Source organism: Podarcis pityusensis, assembly GCF_964106645.2.
Source record: "Podarcis pityusensis genome assembly, chromosome: 15".
NCBI classification, from domain to species: domain Eukaryota; kingdom Metazoa; phylum Chordata; class Lepidosauria; order Squamata; family Lacertidae; genus Podarcis; species Podarcis pityusensis.
The window spans coordinates 32,819,755-32,840,910 of NC_138040.1; the positions used below are offsets into that span (position 1 = coordinate 32,819,755).

General features: G+C 45.8%; 1 protein-coding gene across 1 annotated transcript in view; it reads right to left on the reverse strand.

The window, feature by feature from the left end:
* The window catches only part of VSIG10L2 (V-set and immunoglobulin domain containing 10 like 2), a 64,858-nt gene that overhangs the window by 34,015 nt on the left and 9,687 nt on the right, over positions 1 to 21,156 (reverse strand). The window contains exon 2 of the mRNA XM_080982367.1: positions 14,775 to 14,847. The gene's annotated coding sequence lies outside the window, so the exon portion shown is untranslated. The remainder of the gene's footprint in view (positions 1 to 14,774; positions 14,848 to 21,156) is intronic.

Here is a 21,156-nt window from a genome sequence, read left to right on the forward strand (position 1 = left end):
GCCCTTCCTGTAAACTATAATGCAAACTGGATACTGGATCTGTGTCTGGGTAGCCAATGCCCTGTTAACTCTCCCTATATCTTATAAAGCAGAAATGAAACCTTTATCCAGAACAAAAACCCCAGGAGATAACGAGCAAATTTGCTGTGCAACAAATAGAGCTAAGAAATTGCAACACAACGCCTTCATTCAGAACAGAGCAAGACCCAACTACTCTGTGTGAACAGATCAACATCAACATAAAAACACCCTAACTTCTGGATGTTACAAAGGAGGAAGATGTTCTTCCTTGTGCCTCCATGATGTTGGATGGCACCTGCCTCTCAATGCACATCCTTCAGCATTCTCACGTAGTATTAGAAATCACCCCAGAATTGGCCCTACTAAACATCTTCCAAGACAATAATACCCATTTACACCACAAAGACCTCATAACCCACCTACTTTCAGCAGCCAGAAACACCATAACCAGACACTGGAGAGACCTGTCAGGAGTAAGCATGGACCAATGGTACCAAATAGTATGGGGAACAGCCTTACTAGAAAAATTAACCAATAAACTGAAACTGACATGGGGACAAACAGGAGAAGATGCCTTCACCCCAGTATGGCTCCCCTTTATCACATACACAGCCCAACAAGACAATGACAAAAATCCACCAACAGCATACAAATCAGTATGGCTAACCTGATCCAAAACACCCACCCACCCCACTCACACATGAAAACAAAGATCACCAGAGCCAATCACAAACAAACAACCACACCCTAGGTCAACCCCAACCTCTCTCACCACTAAAGGAACACAAGTGAATAGCAGAGAACCTGCACAAGCGACGCTGACACAAAACCCCGCATATATTAAGTATACAGTGGTACCTCAGGTTACATACGCTTCCGGTTACAGACTCCGCTAACCCAGAAATAATGCTTCAGGTTAAGAACCTTGCTTCAGGATGAGAACAGAAATCATGCTCCAGCAGCGCGGCGGCAGCAGGAGGCCCCATTAGCTAAAGTGGTGCTTCAGGTTAAGAACAGTTTCAGGTTAAGAACGGACCTCCAGAACGAATAAAGTACTTAACCCAAGGTACCACTGTAATAGAAACATCACCACCCGACCCCACCACCACTCACCTCCCCCCCCCACCTCTTTCCCCCTCTTCTTCCTATTGTCTCAACAAATGAAACTGACCTGTAAAAAATGTTACTTGGGGGAAAAGACCCTGATGTTGGGAAAGATTGAGGGCACAAGGAGACGGGGACGACAGAGGACAGGATAGTTGGACAGTGTTCTCAAAGCTACCGACATGAGTTTGACCAAATTGAGGGAGGCAGTGGAAGACAGGAGTGCCTGGCATGCTCTGGTCCATGGGGTCACAAAGAGTCGGACATGACTAAACGACTAAACAACAACAACATATATATGGTGCACAAATCTTTATTTTGTATGGCTAGAATGTAGAGTCGTATCTGTTGCTCCACTAAATTTTGCCTCACCACTGGCATGTGGCCCTCAGAAGGTTACCCATGCAGGAATGTGGCCCTCGGGTGAAAAAAAAGGCTTCCCACTCCTGTTTTATTATGAATAGCAGAGGTCCCTTGGAGAGATTTATTACCATTCAGCTACTGAAATAAGATTCCGTGCTCTTAATGGAGTGTTGAAAGACACCTTGGGCATTTCGCTCACGTGGGAGCCAGGTTAGGTATCAGTGCGTTACTTATTCATTACAGGGATGGTCAGTGGTTTTAATTTTCATCCAGGCTTTTACAGGGCGGGGGAGGGAAGGTCAAACTTCCCCCACTGAGCACTGCTCAAGATCAAAGCATAAGTCAAGCACAAACACCATCTGGGTCGGCCGAGGTCTTTGTTCACAACAGAGCAGCGAGCAGCCTTTGGACCCTGGAAGGTTACATAGCAGCATTCGCCTTGAGATGTTGGCCATTGCACAAGTGACCCAGTGTTAGATTAGTACCACATATTAGAAACACTACCCATTTCTTATGGAGACAACAGGCCAAGACCTGTAGAGGTGGGTGTTGAAAGAGCAGTGGAGCGGATGGCACCCACATCACTCTGGCCATGGGATCTGGTCCAGAGATATTTGCATATACAATTCCAACCATTTGGCTGGCAGCCAATGGGGGTGGCAGTACCTGTCACTTTCGGTTCTTTTGGCTTCTCGGTTTCTTAAATTCAGTTGTCTACATTTCTGCAGCAATTTGATTAAAAAAAAAATCATGAAAATTCATCAGCACGTTAGTGCCAGATTTATGCTAATAAACACATTTTTGTATGCAGTTTTGACTTACATATGTATGCATGCAATTTCTCCTAATATAATGGAAATGTGTATGTTATGTTCACTGATATATTCATTTCTATGCACACCTTTCCCTAATACGTGTATTTTCGTAAACCTTGTTTGTTTGGCGAACTGCAGGGCAAAATTCAGATAAGTGTGAATTTCACAGGATGGCTGGATTTCGGTTCACATGTTGCCTTGGAAAGTGCGAATTTGATAGATTCGCCTTTCAATTCAAACTGCGATGACTTTCTCCCCCATTTCTAACTTCAGGTAAGAGATGGGAAGAGAATATGTACACCTTGGGTGAGAGAGAGAGGTAGTTTGGTTTTTCTTTTCTCTTGCTTCATGGTTGGCTGGTATTCCTAACATATCTCCAGTGTGATTGTTTTGTGATTTTCCCATTTTACATTTGCTGTACTCATGCTGTACTCGTGTTCTGTATGAGGAAGTGGTGTTTTTATCTACTAATGTTTTCTTGTTGTGAGCTGCTATGAGCTCAATCTGGTTGTTGGGGAAAAGGCGTACAGAAACATTCAATAAAACTGAATGCTTGCTCACCCATGGCTTGGCTTAACGTTGCATGCGAACTGGACCAATACTTTTAGGCCTAGCCTGTTTAGTGTGTTTAATTACTACAAGATTATGCACTGCTAGACAGAGGCAGGAGTGTTGCGATGGAAATTTCCAGCATTTGCCTTTCTGAGACTGGAGGGTGAGGACTATTTATCTTGGAGAACCGCTAAGAGTCCCAGTCACTCAGACCTAATTTAAACTTGTCTGGCTGTGAGTTTGGGGTGACTTAACCTGTTTGGATTCAATAAAGCTGCCTGTCCTCCCACGGTTATCTGCCTCCTTTCCTTCATGCCTATATATTTTCCATATGTCCTTTCCAAAGAGTTTTCACTCTCCTCCCTTCACACCAAAAGAGAGTCCTCCTGACAGCTCCCCCTCCCTTTTAAGCATCGTGCAGGAAGTTTTGTCACCTTTCCAGGAAAAAAAATATATATATCTTGGGATTTCAGTCAGGAGGACATGATGAAATGGTTTAAAACAAAAAAACAGGCTTCGTCATACAGAAGAGAACATCTCCAACACCCTTGAGAAAGCATCACATTTCCCAACAATCTGTTCCAACTGCCATAACAAAATTGACATGTTCGGTTCTAGAAGGGCATTTCAGATGAAAAGGAGACAAAATAACCTTGTGGCCTTTCCTCTCCTCCCCTCCCCAGATGGCTCATGAAAAGACAGCTAGCTTGTGGCAAGTACATGACATAAGATTACCTCATAGGGCATTTCCTGTCATTTCAGCTGCATTGAAACACACACGTCATATCCCGTTTTTCAGCTCACAGATTTCTTGGATACATCAAAGTCAGGCCCTGGTGGCCTTTGTGGAGCTGGTCCAAGGCCACATTCAATGCCGTACATTTAAAGCACTGTGATACCACTTTAAACAGACATGGCTTCCCTCAAATAATTCTGGGAGCTGTAGTTTGCTAAGGGTGCTGAGCATTTGTTAGAAGACCCCAATTAATCCCCTCACAGAGCTAAAAGTCCCAGAGTTGTTTAACAGTCAACCCTTCTTCACAGGGAACTCAGGAAATCAAAGCTCTGTGAGGCAAACAGGGGTCACCTACAACTTTCGGCACCCTTAACAGGTCACAGCTCCCAAAATTTGGAAGCAGGAAGCCATGACTGTTTAAAGTGGTATCATAGCACTGTAAACATATGAGGTGAATGTGTCCCAAGAAAATTTGCTGCTTGGATCAGAACAGCAAATGGTGCCCCTCTCCACACAAGTCAAAGTCCTCTAAAGTTTTTGCTGAGGATACCTGGGAGGAAACATAACATAAGAATGCATCATTTTCTGTTCCTCCCTATTCACCACACGCAGCACTGTTTCCATTCCCCTACAGTTCACCCCTTGTTAAAAGTAGTGAGAGATGTTGGGAAACCCCTATTCCCCTCACACAGCTACAATTCTCAGAGTCCCTTGTGAAGACAAATTTGCTGTTCAACCACTCTGAAAATCATAGCTCCGTTAGGGGAATAGGAGTCTCCTGTCAACTCTTGGCACCCTTTACAAACTACAGGCCTCAGAAATCTTTGTGAGAATACATTTAAAGTGATATGAAAAGGCTTTAAATGTATGGTGCAGACGAGGCCTAAGACCCTGAGAATTATCCCCAAGCCTCCCTTGTCCTCTAAAAGGGCTAGAACTCTGCTACACAAGCACACTTGAATTACTTCTCGGGTTTGTTTCCTCTTGAGGGCATAAAATAGATTTCTTTTCAGAGCTGGGGTGTGTTTTTTTTATTCTTTTCCTCACACACACTTAAAAGTGGGATGCTGCAGAGAACTTGGCAAAAAATAGAATCCCTCCAAAAAGCAGCCCAGATTCTAAATGGGGGGAGAGAAGAGAGAGCCCAAAAGGAGTGCCTTCCCTAAGCAACGTGCACATTACTATTTACCACGAGCGGCAACAAATGCCAGCGTCTCCACAAGGCCTCTTTTTCCATCAAGCAGGCACGTCACTCCCCAAGGGACAGATACGATTACGAAGCATGGTACAGACCACACACAGCGAGTACAGAAAAACACACGTTGAATTATCAGCTTTCCTTGGGTTACTCGCCCAGCCCAGGCTGATTCTTTTGCCAAGGCTGTCCCCTGTCTGAATTTTCTGAGTTTGGGGTGGGGGGTGGGGGTGGGGAACAGGGACTCCTGACTCAATAAAGATGAAAATAAAGGCACAAAGGGACTGCTTGGAGATGGGGGGTGCTGTAAATACGGGACGTTGCTGTTGTTTGTTTTCTCAACGGCGACAGAAACCGCAGAGCGCACTTTTAAAGCTGCCTTGGCTCTCAGCTCCACTGTTCCTGCCAAAGCCAGGAATCTCATTAGGTCTCCCCTCCAATACTATAGTTTGGCACTAAACATGTTGCCCAGAGGCAAGTAGTAAGCATCTTCAATCTGGTTGCATACAGTCTGAGACAGACCTTGCCTCCCGTATGTTCAGACAGGAGATTCTTGACTTCATTAACTGATCAGCTCATTGATGACCATTTTTTCTCAGCCCTCCTCCACAGAGCATATACAGAACTGAACAACTGTTTGATTTGCTTCAAGATAGTGCCATGAGAAAATTAGGGGTTGACTTTTACAGCCCAGCTCCCCCAAGGGACTCCCTAAATATCCCGTAAGTCCATGATCGGTCAAAGAAGAATAGGTGGAGGTTAGAACCAGCCAAAGCAAGGCAGATATTTATTTTTCTGTTGCAACAGAGTCGCCCTACCTTGCAAGGGGGTGATGACCCAGAACAAAAGCGTGCAACAACTTTTAAAGGCAAGAAATTGCCCAACCCCTTAGCCAAGGACCACCTACAAGCCATACCAGCGTCACAGAAAGAGACGGTCTACAACGGAAATTTGAGAGTGTGGCTTGTCACCTGTCTGTCAAGATACCTGATCATGCTTGATGATTGCCTTATCCTGGCCAGTCTGGGCCATTCTTTTGAAATGGTAAATACCTTAGTTCTGGGATTCATTGTCCTAGACCGCCTTTATTCATGTGAGAAGTTTATCTATTTACAGGGTTGGAAGGATTTTGCAGATGAAAAGAACTATTGGGAAAGGTTTTTCCAAGATGCTTCCTTCTACTGGGTGCACCTTAAAATTTGTGTAAACAATAGGAGTGATGGTTTGCTCTGCTGAAGCAGCCGATGAGGTTTCCTTTGTAGATGAAGCTGGAAATGACTATGATTTTCAGTAGTGCAGGATGCATTGAGCTGCTTTATCAGCAAACAGCATGTTCTTTTCTCTAACACTCACCAGGATGAGGGGCTGGTGAACAATTTCAATTTACTAACTTCTCCTAGTGTTGTGCTTTCCCCTCTACCTTGACTCACCATTACAGCCAAACCAGATTTCAACCTAATGCTGGCCTTCCTCTCCATCTGGCTGCATGTTATGACTATTTTGAACAGGGATGGAGAACCTGTTAACAGTTTGAGAGCCACGTTCCCTTTTGGACAACTTTCCAGTTCAAGAACCCATCTCAGGCAGGCAAAAGCATTCAAAGAAAGCGCAAAGCAGAGGTGGTGAGGAAGATGTCTCAGGAGGTTCTAGCTTGGGAAGAGTCCCAGAGGCCAGATATAGAGACTTCACTCGGCCCCCAGGCCTGAGCTTCCCCACCCCTGATTTAGAAGCTTCAGCTGGTACTAAACATAGCCTCTTGCCTCTCATTGTTGGTTGGGTTAATATGGTGGGTTGTCGACCAACATAAATACAACAGTTGTGGTTTGGCAGATGAACCAGTCTTGTGCATGAATCATAGAGTTGGAAGGAGACTTGTAGGCAGTACAGCTCCCTGCTTGATGCAGGAACTCCCGAGCTAGAGCCTCTGCCTGAAGACCCTCAGTGAGGGAGAGGCCACCCGCCCCCTCTGGGTGATTGGTTGGTTCCAGTGTCAAACCTCTGCTACGTTTTCTCCTGACGTTCTGCTGAAACCTATCCTCCAGCCCATTGTATCTCATCAACTTGGAACAGACACATTTGCAGAGGATAAGGCTATTGGGGCCAATAACCACAATGGCTACCTGTCCTCCCTTCCTCTGAATTACAGTCGCTGGGAATTGAGAATGGGAGGGCACTGTTGAACTCTAGTCCTGCTTGCAAGCTTCCCATAGGCATCTGGTTGGCTACTGTAAGAACAGAATGCTGGATTAGATGGGGATCTGGACTGAACCAGCAGGACTCTTCCTATTTTCTTATGGTAGTTCTGCTCTCCAGGGCAGCCTTACCAGAGGGATTTGGCTGGTCCACTGTTGGAAGTGGAATACTGGACTAGACAAGCCTTTGATATCTGATCTAGGAAGGCTGTTCTTGGGTCCTAATGCCTTAGACCCATTTGTTTGTTTCTCCATTCACACACACAGTGCCAGATGCACTTTTGCAAGTTATTATCCCAGAGGAACTTTGCACATGCTCAGAGAAGCTGATCGTAGTGTGCAGGGATTTTTGAAAACAAGAACTAGTGGGAGCCTTAACATTGCTGACCTTCCAGAGAGAAACCCTGGGGCTGTTGGTCCTTTCTCACTCCCAACTGACAATGATCACTGGGTCATGGTGCTCAAAGGTCCATGTACACAGCCTTTTTCTGCAGGAAATTGTTTGCAGTCTGTCTGCCAAAGAGAATGTTGCAATATTTCTTTTAAAAAACAAAATAAATGCCTTCGATCACACAGACTATCATCAGGGTGTTGTCTTACACAGTTCACTTCTTCCTTCCATTAATGGGCATGGAGAAAAACAGCGAAGCTATTTCTTCTTGTTTAAAAGAAGCTATTTTCGGCGGAAACCAGTTTGCTATCAAATTCAGCATAAATGTCATCCTAAGTAAGAAAATATTCAAGTGATATATTCTATTCTTCCTGGAATGAACATTTCGTTCCCGAAACACAAAAGCAAACCAGGCAGATACATAAAGTATACAGATGGGGTGAGCCAAAGGCAGGTGGGCATCTGATGGAAGATCTCTGGGCGACGTGCAGCAGCTCTGATGACAAGAGTGTCTAACACCTAGTGGTTCAGCAATTGCAATAATAGCGCCACATTTTTCACTTGAATTCAGCTGCTGGAAAGGAAGAAAATTAGTCAACAGCGGACTTTGGGAGCTCAGTTCAGCTCTTCAATAGGAAATGAATTCCTAGGGCACTTCCATACATTCTCTTTATTCAGCATTCATTCCGATTTGTTTGGGGGAGGTCAGATGATGTGTGAAAGCAAGTGTATAACTACAATGGAACTCGTGGGTGCACAACAAAGCTGAATGGATGGATGAAATGGAATGGATGAAAGAGGAGCGGACAATTTCTTTTTTTAAATTTTTATTTATTCATTTGGTTTTTCAAATTAAGATTTTACAGAGATATATCAGACATAAATCATAAAAACAAGACTCCAGGGAATCTCCTGGACTTCCCTCCTCCCCTTTGTGGGTCCTATTAATCATTTCATCCCACATCTTTTATCATACTCCAAATCCTTTACCTCTTCCATTATGTCCAGAATTCAACCTTAAACTACAAGTGATATTCCAATCCTAATAACGATTTTAACTGTTTACAATGGTCTTTAAGATAAATTATAAATTTTCCCCATTCCTTATTAAAATTTTGGTCTTCCTGATTTCTGACTCTTCCAGTCATTTTAGCCATTTCAGCATTGTCCATCATCTCAATCTGCCATTCTTCTCTGGTAGGAACTTTATCTTCTTTCCATCTCTGGGCCCTGTAACATCCGTGCAGCTGTGGTCGCATACAAATGTTGTCTTAAACATCTTTTTTCATTTCATTATAAATCATTTCCCAATAATTTTTGATTACTCCCTTTTCACAAAACATCTGATCTTTGGGGGAAATGGTTTTATTGCTCAAGACCTCCCAACGGAAGCAGATTTAGGGGAGCATGACCGGTTCGCCTGTGCGGGGTGCCAAGGTGAGAGGGCACTGCAGGAGGTGCCGCAATAATGTCAGACAATGGAATGCGAGAGGTGGGGGGGCCACTAAATTTTGGCATCACACGAGGCGCCGCTGAAACTTCAAAGCCTGAAGCCTGCTGCTGCTGCTGTAAACTATGCGTCCTGAATTTGCTGGTATGTGATCAAATTCCTTTTAAAAATAGCAACAGACTGGGGGCACCCCTAGGTTCTGTATGTGCTCAGATGCATCCTGCTCTTTCATTCTATGTATATGGTAGATCTTGGGGTTATCATGAAAAGAAAGTCGATCCGACAGGCCTGAAGTCTGCCCCCACCTCACTCTAAAGAATAACACCCAAACTGGGAACTTCATAGAAGCATCACTGATGACTTGGAGGTCACTTACATAGCCCAAAGAAACAGAAAATACAGCAGCAGCATCAAAAAAAAGTTTGCCTAAACTAATATGCTATAATTTAAATAGAAATACAATGCATCCTCACCACAATGAGAAACACATATTCCCTGCATGCCAGCTTATTCTGCTGTCCATACGTTAACCAGGTCCTATAAGACCGCGCAGCTCCAGTTTAATTTTGTTGCTGCCCAGTGTCTATGTTTGAGACTGCAGCTTTCAGCTGATAGTCTCCTTATTTTCCATGTACTTTTGCAAGTGTGCCATGTTGCTTTTGATACTGCGACGCTGCTCAGGGTGTTCTATGAGCAGAAGAGGGCTGCAAACGATCTTACTTATTTCAGCCGTACTCGCCTCTTTTGCCTGCTTGCCTTTAGCGCTGCAATCCAACCCTGCTGATGTCTCATTTTAGGGGTGGGGGCAGGACTTGGCTGGCTCAGGGGCCCTTGGTGCTCGTGTATCCCTCACGTCACTTCGCCTGCTTTGATGTGGTTCCCTCGGACAGCTGAGCGAAAGTGTGAAGACGGACCTGGACGCTGCCTTGTGAAAATAACATGTGGTTCTAGTTTAGAGTCCGAGGCTCTGACTTGGAATGGGAATGCCATCGTGGGGATCGTGCTGACATGGATTTAATAATGGTACACACAGAAAGGCGGGCCTCATGGTGTTTCTCCATAGGGAACATGCAGTCTTAGTGATGATCAGCTTATAAGGGTAATATATGTGTGTTTCTCCACCATTGGGAGGAGGGTGTTTTGCTGCAGAATGAACTTGATCATTGCCTTTGTTAGAACGTGACATCTAATATTGCATATAATAAAATCAGTGGGGCCATTCCAAATCCCCAAAGTAGTAGGTATGCCTGAAGAGAAACTCTTAATGCAATCATTTGCAGGCCTTGTATGCCTCCTGTCAGGGACTGTGCTGAGGAGGGCTGTACTGAGGAAGAACGGTGGGAGCCTCCCCCTCCCCCTCCCCCTGCTCCTGATCAGGATCCTGAATCTTCCCAGGAGCAGGAGGACAATATAGATTTGGAACAGTGGTTTTCAGAGGGGCATAGTTCAGAAGGCAGAAGCTGGGAAATACTGGATGAGGAACAGCTAGGAGGAGAAGAACTGGGAGAGAGAGGGCGTTAACAGATTCATAGTCATTGGACAGCATTCCTCCACCCTCCCCAAGGTCTCAGAAAGTCTCAGAACAGAAAGTGCAGAGGGTACAAGCTCAGATTACAAGACGTAGGAGTGACGTAGATTAATGGGGGGGTGTTAGCTTTAATTGGGAGCACCATCATTTCGAGGAGTCGTGTTCTTTGTTCTCTCACTGTGATTATTAAAGATTCTAACTGGTAAGACGTTCCTTTCATTTGATCTTCTTATCTACTGCAATGGGTAGAGGAAGCCAATTCCCTGAAGCCTGACACCTCCTTCCAACAACTCCTGCAGCCAAGCTGCTGCCAAACATATTCTCTGCTTTCCTTTGGACCATATCAGTGAGGCCAGGAGGGGTGGGGTCTTGTTGTCTGGGCAGCCCAGGCCCTCCATAGAGCCCAGTATTGCACCATAGGGAGATCACTTCGGTGCTGCTAACGCAACGTTTTGACTTCACCCCTGGAGGCGCACTCCATTGTCTCTCAAGGCAGATGGATGGCAACAACAGCAGCACTCTTTGGCAGGCCACAGTTTTCATGGGGTCTCTCAGGATGCCCTTTTTGTTGTGCATTCATGATTACTTTTGCTCATGGCAGTATTGGGACAGTCATATACAATCCACTTTTCAATACCATCTACAACTGCAAAGGTTTTGGGGTGGTCACAAAGCTTCTGTTCCAATCAGTGCTTATCCTGTAATTTCCTGCTGAAATCTGTTTGCTTTTTGCTGTTTGCTTTTTGCTGTTTGCTGTTTGCTTGCCCTGCTTTTGTTGCACTGTGGCACAAGAGAGCCCTTCCAGATAGCAATGTGTTAAAAGAGAAGCATCACAGAAGCAACTCATAAAACAGAATGGTGTGTGGACAGTCCAATATAAATCTAGCACCAATGCACTTGTGCATTGTGTATTGTATTGCCAGTGTGGCGTAGTGGTTAAGAGCGGTAGACTCGTAATCTGGGGAACCGGGTTCACGTCCCCACTCCTCCACATGCAGCTGCTGGGTGACCTTGGGCTAGTCACACTTCTCTGAAGTCTCTCAGCCTCACTCACCTCACACAGTGTTTGTTGTGGGGGAGGAAAGGAAAGGAGATTGTGAGCCACTTTGAGACTCCTTAAAGGACTGAATTAGATTCAGTCGCGGACGACTCTGGGGTTGTAGCGCTCATCTCGCTTTATTGGCTGAGGGAGCCAGCGTACAGCTTCTGGGTCATGTGGCCCGCATGACTAAGCTGCTTCTGGCAAACCAGAGCAGCACACGAAAACACCATTTACCTTCCCAACAGAGCGGTACCTATTTATCTACTTGCACTTTGACGTGCTTTCAAACTGCTAGGTTGGCAGGAGCAGGGACCGAGCAACAGGAGCTCACCCCATCGCAGGGATTCGAACCGCCAACCTTCTGTTCGGCAAGCCCTAGGCTCTGTAGTTTAGACCACAGTGCCACCTGCGTCCCTTAGAGACTCCTTAGAGTAGTGATAAAGTGGGATATCAAATCCAAACTCTTCTTCTTCTATCAAAGACATGTTGCACAATAAACCTGGGGGGGTGGAGAAACCACGAGTCTGAAGGGGCCCATCGTTAATAAAAAGCAGCTATGGCAAAATGAATCAGGAAGGCCATAGGTCTCCATGTAATAAAAACTCTCTTTTCCCTTCTTTAAATCAGACTCAAGATTGCAACAGGCTCAAGCTACATAAGCCTTCTGTGTTGCTGCCTGCTGTGTGTAGCCTTTGGACTTCTGCTGGGTTTGATATTTCATCCCTCAGTCTCCTTCTAGCCCGAGACCATGCAATATAGATGACTGCCAGTAATTTAACTGCAGTGCCACTGTCTGTAAGATGCCAAGGCTGAAAATGTAGAGGTGCTGACAAGCTCATCCGTTCATTGCATCCTCCAGATATCCATGACTGTGGGAGATCACTGTATATATTATTTTTTAAAAATCTAGGTAGCCACAGTGCGATCCTATGCATGCCTGTTCAAAGGCGAGTCCCTTTGAATTCAGTGGGACTTACTCCTAGGTAAGTGTGTATAGGATTGCAATCCTAGTCGATCTGATTTTGTAGTGAGAGTCTCTGATTCCACAATAAGGCAAATTTCCATGCTTTTTTGTGCATGAGTGAGTTAACAGGAACGTTATCTCTTCTCTTGCACTGAGCATGAAATTGAACCAACAATCATATTTAGATAATCAGAAGAAAGTAAACAGTACAGCTCTCCTGGGACTATGCCACTTGAGAATGAAGATGGAGGACTGGAAAACTGAACCCTGTCTTATTATTTTTTCGGTGCCGACAGAAGAACAATATATGAGAGTTCAAGCCTAGCCTTTCTGATGTGCAAGTTTTCTACATGTAGGGAACATGAGAGTAATCAATGATGGGATTCCCCCCTCTACATTCTCAACTGCTACAGCATTACATTCTCAAGAAAGCCAGTTCTGCCAGCAAACAGGGAATTATCTTCACATGTGGTGGGGGTGTAAATACGTACAATTTTTTTGGCAAAGGGTGTTTAACAGAAATCACTGGGTTAAAGCTGGCCGAAAGTCCAGAGGCAGCATTATTATCAATCTACAATGGAGTGGAAGGTTTGCAGGCTATGAAGGACTTGCTCACAAATTTATTGACAGCTGCACGAATTATTATAGCTAGAAAGTAGAAGGGACAAGCTTAATATAATATGGAAGAATGGTATAAAGAGGTGTGGGATATAGCTATTAATGATAAATTAACATGTGCCATTAAGGTAAGACGGGGAATAAGTAGGAGAAATGATTTTGAGGCGATATGGAGGGTGTTTGTAGAATCTATACTGTTAAAACGGAAAGGGGTCAAACCATCGCAGGAATTGTTGAAATTTTGGGAGGTTGGATAGTTACGATGGAATGGTCTTGGTGGTGGGGTGCACATTTTTATTCTTATTTATTTATAATTATTACTTTGTCAAAATAAAATTGAAAATTGAAAAAGGAAGGAAGGAAGGAAGGAAGGAAGGAAGGAAGGAAGGAAGGGAGGGAGGAAGGAAGGAAGCCGGTTCCATATGAGTCTTCTGTGTAAATCTGCCCTTTCATGTAGCTTTGATAGTCAGCATGCCTCTGAATACCAGATTCTGGGGAGCCCAACTGGAAGAGTCCTATTGCCTCAAGTTCTACTTAAGGGCTTCCTAGAGGTATCTGGTGAGACAGAGCGCTGGCCCAGACGGGCCTTTGGCCTGAACCTTCAGGGCTCTTCTGGTATTCTTATAACACACAACAAATCTGATATTTGCTCCTTGCTTAGATCTAGATTGTTTGACCATATTTAGAACAGCAGACGTACAGTGGAGTCACACCAGAATCACCAGCTCTTTTTGGCTCTTGCTAGCAGAAAGGAAAAGGAGAAAGCAACATATATGGTGGGGAGGGATGGTCTAAGAAGAAGAATACATAAATAAAGGCAAGTCTCATGTTGCAGGTTGGGGTAAAAGGTCTGAAGAAGCTGAAAACTGCTGATTTAGAGGATAATTTAGGATTCTCTGGGCTTTCTGTCCCAGAGAGGCTTTCGAACTGCAACAGAATAGCTGCCTTTTCATCAATTGAATGGACAGAGGGGGACTATTCCACATTAAGATCCCACGTGTTGCCGCAGATGTTATAAACAGCTGATTTCCAACAGGAAGCTGACTTAGCACATGCTGGGAGCTGGGAATTCTGCTATTCCAGTTTGCTCCTAAGTGAATTTCATGCTGACGACGCGTTGTGCTGCATTGACAGGCAGACTCGCTGCAGCCACAGATCGCATGCAGGAGAATCAACTTTGCACACTTGCCCTGCCAGCATGGGCCAAGGCTCAGTGTGCTAACAGTACCTTCGGATATTTGACAGAGAAAATGAGGTGTGCTATCATTGTTTAACTGCATGCAACTGTTGCATGTCTAGTCTGGTTTTCTTCTTCTTCTTAAGAGGACAAACAAGTATTCATCTTCTCCCCTGCAGCAAACCCATCTCTTCCTCTTTTTGATCCTATTCTTCTGAAATGTGCATGTGCTCCAGCCCAGTTTTCAAAACTCAGTCGCCACTTATTGACTGTGCTGTACATGACCTTTGGGTTCAGACCAAGCCTCCTTCAGAAGGCAAAGAGGGCAGGAGGGATGAGCAAATCTGTTAACTTTAGTTTCTTCAGTTCCTCCTTTTCCAATCTTAAATTCGGTTCTCCACATTTCCACAAAACTTTGCATCCCCCCCCCCCTTTTAAAGTCCTCATGAAAATTAATCAGCGTTTTAGCACAAATTTCTCCTAATAGTCCAAATTTTTGTATGCAAATTTTTGTATACACATTTTTGCAAATAATTTCCCCCAAACATAATGTGTTTCTGCATGCTATTTTCATCAATGTGTGATGAAGCACACTGTTTTTGAAAGCGTGGAATAGTTAGGCTCACCTTTAAGTGCATACAGAATGAATTTCTCTCCAATTTCTAGATGCCTGATCTGGTGAAGGCCATCTCAACAAACCTGAAATGTTTCAGAGTAGGTGACAGGTGAATTTATTACCATTGTCCCCGTGGATTTTGCCGACTTCTGCAAGGCTCATAGGAGAGTCTGGGAATCTTTTTTTCAGTCCAAGCACCACATTCCCTTCTGGGGAGTCTTCCAAGGTCACAGGCCAGAGGCGGGCAGGGCCAGAGGCAAAAATGAGAGGAGTAATAAACACAAATGTCAGATCCTCCAAGTGTCCCTATTTTCCAAGAGCAGTCCAGGGTTTACAGAAGTTGTCCAATTTGATCCCGGAATGTCCCACTTTTCCTTAGGACGTCCCTATTTTCATCAAAGAAATGTTGAAGTGTATGGAGTTATGCAACCCCTGAGCCAAGGAGATAAATAACTCTACAAACTTTAGAAGACATATGAAGGCAGTGATGTATAGGGAAATCTTTAAATATTTAAGAAGAAGAAGAAGAAGAAGAAGAAGAAGAAGAAGAAGAAGAAGAGGAGGAGGAGTTTGGATTTGATATCCCGCTTTATCACTACCCTAAGGAGTCTCAAAGCGGCTAACATTCTCCTTTTGCTTCCTCCCCCAGAACAAACACTCTGTGAGGTGAGTGGGGCTGAGAGACTTCAGAGAAGTGTGACTAGCCCAAGGTCACCCAGCAGTTGCATGTGGAGGAGCGGGGACGCGAACCCGGTTCACCAGATTACGAGTCCACCACTCTTAACCACTACACCACACTGGCTCTTTTTATTATGTTTTATTATGTTTGTATGGGACATGGGTGGCGCTGTGGGTTAAACCACAGAGCCTAGGACTTGCCGATCAGAAGGTCGGCAGTTCGAATCCCCGTGACGGGGTGAGGTCCCATTGTTCGGTCCCTGCTCCTGCCAACCTAGCAGTTCGAAAGCACATCAAAGCGCAAGTAGATAAATAGGTACCGATCCGGCGGGAAGGTAAACGGTGTTTCCGTGAGCTGCTCTGGTTCACCAGAAGCGGCTTAGTCATGCTGGTCACATGACCGGGAAGCTGTACGCCGGCTCCCTCGGCCAATAAAGTTAGATGAGCGCTGCAACCCCAGAGTCATCCACGACTGGACCTAATGGTCAGGGGTCCCTTTACCTTTATTATGTTTCTATATATGTTGGAAGCTGCCCAGAGTGGCTGGGGCAGCCTGGTCAGATGGGCACAGTATAAATAAAACTATTCTTATTCTTACTACTACTACTACTACTACAGAATAGGACGTCCCTATTTTCAGCAGAGAAACGTTGGAGGGTATGAAATGTGTACCTTTGTACAGTAGTCTGGTTTCTAAACACACACCATCCAGCCAAGGAAGAGGCATTGTCAGAGACACTGTCCAGCCAGGCAAAAGCATTCTATGAAGCAGAGCCAGTGAGGGGTGTGGCCAGGGGAGATGGGGGCGTGGCCTGGAGAAAGTCCTGAGGCCAGGCAGAGAGGCCTGGAGCCCCTTCAAGTATGGCATTGGGTGCAGATGTGAAATCCCAGCAAGCACTGGGGCATTCACAGAATGGCAGCTGGTGTTGGTTTCGCTGTTCACCACTAAGAACCCCTCCACACTGGTGTTTTCCTGGATGTATTCTGCAACATGACCCTGATGCAGTAACAGTTCATTAGTGATGGATTTATAAAAGGTAAAGGACCCCTGGATGGTTAAGTCCAGTCAAAGGCGACTATAGGTTTGCGGAGCTCATTGCGCTTTCAGGCTGAGGGAGCCGGCATTTGTCTGCAGACAGCTTTCCGGGTCATGTGGCCCAGTATGACTAAACCACTTCTGGGGCAATGGAACACCGTGACAAGTGCCAGAGCACATGGAAACGCTGTTTACCTTCCCACCACAGCAGTACCTATTTATCTACTTGCACTGGTGTGCTTTCAAACTGCTAGGTTGGCAAGTGCTAGGGCAGAGCAATGGGAGCTCACCCCATCACATGGATTCGAATCACCAACCTTCCGATCCACCAATCTTCCGATCCCAAGAGGCTCAGTGGTTTAGATCACAGCGCCACCTGCGTCCCCTGGTGGATTTATACTGCACCATCCACACACCTCTTTTTGCTTTGCCAGTTGTTCTCTAATGTTCCCCCACATTCATGCTGCCTGGAAGGGCAGGGTTGCATATAACTGGCCTGATGCCAACATGAGCACAACTCAGTGGTGCTAATTTCCCCTGCCAACCATCTCTTCTGACATTCTTATTTGAATGTAAAAGTGTAAGGGAAATATGCATCCGTATGCATTGAAACATTGCATTTCCACAGCTTATTCAGATGCAATAGATCGCCACCCATGGGAGTCAATCCCAAACAAAGGCACCTCAAGGATACCTTACTCAGTGAAGTTCTGTCTGACTCCTTCCCTTCCCCAGGGCTACAACTGTTTTGCACAAAGATACGGCAACTCGGGCTTTCAGAGGATCTCCTGGGCGCTGTGGCTCTCCCAGTCACCAAGACCATGTTAAAAACTAGGCTCTGGGACATAGATTATCAGGAACTAATCTCAGCTATGGAAAAAACATACTCCCCTCTTTATTTTCGACTCTCTTGGGCACAGGAATGTAATCTTAATTATTTACAATTTTTGTTTAATCCGCAAGAAAGAAGGGCTTTTTCGCTGGCTAGGTTCAATTCTAATCCTTCTAACCTCCTTTGGGGTAGGTTTGCAGGTTTGGCAGAGATAGGAGATAGGATCTGCCCATGCAATGCCCACCTGGTGGAAACTCTAGCTCACATGGCCCTTAAATGTAAAATGTATGATGATCTCTGCCAACAATTTCTAGACCATCTATGCATTCCAACATGGAAACCAGAGACGGAGGTTATGCGCTTCTTATTACAGGGGAGAGACCAGGAGCTCACCAAGACAATAGCTAAGTTCCTCTATTTGATTTATGCTACAGGACCCTGCCCTTGCTGGAAACCCACAGAGATGAGGCGGACTGTTCGCCTCTTCTGCCCTTTGGCGGGTGACTGCCGTTGGGGTGGCGACGAGATCGCACTGGCCTATCTATTCTGAATGTATTCTGAATGTTCTTATGTGATGCCAATAAAGGTTACTTGACTTGACTTGAATTGGCAAAGGTGCCAGATTGCGAGGGTGATGGAGGGGAGGCAATGTTGTATGCATGTTGTGTCAGGACATTGGGAGGAACCGGGGGTGAAGCCGAATGCTGCAGCCACGTAGCTTCAATGGCTAATGGCTCCTCTTCTGCCTCCTCCTGGTGCCTCCACTGATGGAAGGCTGCTTTGGTCCTCCTGGCCCTCTGTGGCAGTAGGAGGAGGAGTTGAAGGAGCCGGCCACTGGAGCTGCACCACGCTTGGCTCCACACTTTGCCTCCATGCTTTTTGGACATTATATATTGTGGGGGCGGCATGATCCCGAACATGTTAATGTTTTGAGCCACTCCTTGAACAGTTCAAGGGCAGGAGAGCACAGTGGGAGCTGTGTTGTTGCTGAGGGGAGAAGGGAATGGATTACATTTAATCACAAACCGGGTCAGAGGAGGCAGCAGTGTTATGAGAGAATGACTTTTGCACATGCTCCTCTGACAGGGACGGCAGCAATTTGTCCAAAATGGGGATCATGTTTCTGGAGACAGCGGATGACGAATTAGGATTTGTGCAGATAACACAGGAAACATTGATTCGGAGAGGGGTCAGAGGCTCTTAAAACTGACATAGTAACTAAGGACAGGAACATATATTTACATCCATGCAAGAAGACCCGGGTGGAAGCAGAGGAGGCTTTTTGGAGACGTTTCCAAGGTCTGGCTTGTTATAGAGCGATCCCCAAGGATGGCGGACTAGCAAACTCAATTCCATTACTCTATATAACGATGCCTGGGGACGTGAGCGGAAATTGCAAACCAGGCTGGCTTGACAGGAGCTGTGGAAACACTGTAAGAGCTATTTTTAAGGCACTGAGCTAGGAAACATTTGGGAACACGCTGCAGGATCACAGGAAGGGGAGCTTGATGTTTAAGGGGGCTGAGTGGAATGGCGACAGTTTATTACCACCCTGCATGCCCTCAGCATAAGGCAGGGGGCCAGCTTGCCTGCACAGCCAAGGATGGAGGTGGCATGTGGGAATGTGGAAAGTTGGATGGAGCAAGCAAAGAGAAGCCAATTTCGGTCGTGCTTAGAACAGGGAAACGGTGGCTGGTTGGGCTCAAATCAGGGACATATCAGGCAGGGGTTCATCTTGAGAGCCATGGTGCTGTGCAAGCCACAAGAGGGAATAAATGGATAAAATTGGATAGATAGACCAACAAAGAAGACTCTTGCAAACTCTGGGAGTTTAGAGAGCATCCGACAAATTTCCCAGTGCCCACAGATGCCAGAGCAGGATCAATGAGGAGAAGAAGAGGAGGAGGAGGCAGGCTGAGCAATACAAGCCAGGATGGACTCCTGGTCTAGCACTGGCCAGTACAATTCCTCCAAAGCTTATTGGTTCCTTAACAATAAAAGCAGTCATGTGAACATGATCTTTTCCCATTGAACTGGCGTGCTCTGGTCCATGGGGTCACGAAGAGTCGGACACAACTAAACAACTAAACAACAACAACAACAAATTATGTGGCTTAGTAGACCTCACCAATTGTCCACCCTAGAAAAGACCTAGAACTATCTACACATGCCTTTCCCAAGCTGGTGGCTTCCAAATGTTGGGGAGACACCAAGTCCCATCAGGCAGGTAAAAGGTAAAGGACTCCTGGATGGTTAAATCCAGCCAAAGGTGAGTATGGAGTTCCGGTGCTCATCTCGCTTTCAGACCAAGGGAGCTGGTGTTTGTCCACAGACAGCTTTCCGGGTCCTGTGGCCAGCATGACTAAACCACTTCTAGTGCAACAGAACACAGTGATGGAAACCAGAGCACACGGAAACGCAGAAAGCGGTACCTATTTATCTACTTGCACTGGCATGCTTTTGAACTGCAAGGCTGGCAGGAGCTGGGACAGAGCAATGGGAGCTCACTCCGTTGTGGGGATTCGAACCGCTGACCTTCTGATTGGCAAGCCCAAGAGGCTCAGTGGTTTAGACCAGCACAGCACCACCCACGTCCGTCAGGCATACTGTAGCTAGCATGCCCAGTGATCAGGGATAATGGGAGCTGTGGTTGAGCAACATCTGTTGGAACAGGCTGCTCTATAGCATTCAGGGATTCTGTTACAGGCAAACAGGGGGCTCCCTGGGCAAATGCATTGACATGGAAAGTGCTCCCTTGAGGTAGAAGACTGAAAACCGCTCTCCTAGCTGAGTACAACCAGAAGGTGTTACACTTCAGGTGGCATCTCTTGAACCCTCGGGCTAAATCAGGAATGGGAGACCTTTGTCCCTCCAACTGCTGACAATACTCATGACCACCCATACAGCAGCAGCAGCAACAGCAGTAGGAGCACTGAGACACTCCTCATCTGGTTGTTTCAAGCCTGTTCTTAACCAGCAGAGGGACTTTCTTGAGAGAAGAGCTTCCATAGCTTAGAAGTACATAGTCAGGGGAAAGGCTGGGAAGTTCTGTGGCCTCAGAAATCTGCTTGCTGCTTAGAGAGGTTGACTCTCATGCAAAAGGGGTGACTGACTCCCATCCCACAGGTGGGGGAGGTACACAGGAATTCATCTTCACCTCAAGTTCCAAACATAAAACAGACCTCATCGGATTCCAGCCCAGGGATCTGTTTTTCATTCCAGTCCCAGGTTCTGGTTTATGTCTTCTTCTGAGAGGTATATTTCAAATGGAGAAGGCCTTGGCATTCCAGTCCTACATTATGGCTCTGTGGTGCAAAAGGTGCTCCAGTTTTCTTCAGTCGCCAGTACCTCATCCATAATACTCCAGGATTTCCCAGCTACACCACAGCTGTTCCCTGACAGAGAAAACAAGGGGGGGGGCTCCTTCTCTGATGGCTTCGGATCAAGACGCAGAGGAGGGATTCATCCCTGGAAGTATCCATGAAGTAGTCAAGAAATGTTCCATCAAGGTGAGAATGAGCTGAGCTGCTGCTGCTGCTGTCAACACAAACTCAAGATTGATTACACACTTGAATCATATCACTGATGTCTGGCAACTCTGTATGGATGCATTATTTGCTTTAAGATCAGTTCCAGATCTGTACTGAACTGGGTTCCAAATCTACTCAAGTGCAAGATTGTTAAAGAAGGTAAAGCATAGACCCAGATATAAGTCTGAGCAAACAGTGGCATGGTGTAGGGAGGGGCTCACAGGGGCGGTTGACCAGAGAGCAAAATTGTTAGGGGGTGCAAAATTTCAACACCTAATGCTGCCTGAATACAGCTGCATGCTGCTATCGCTGGTCT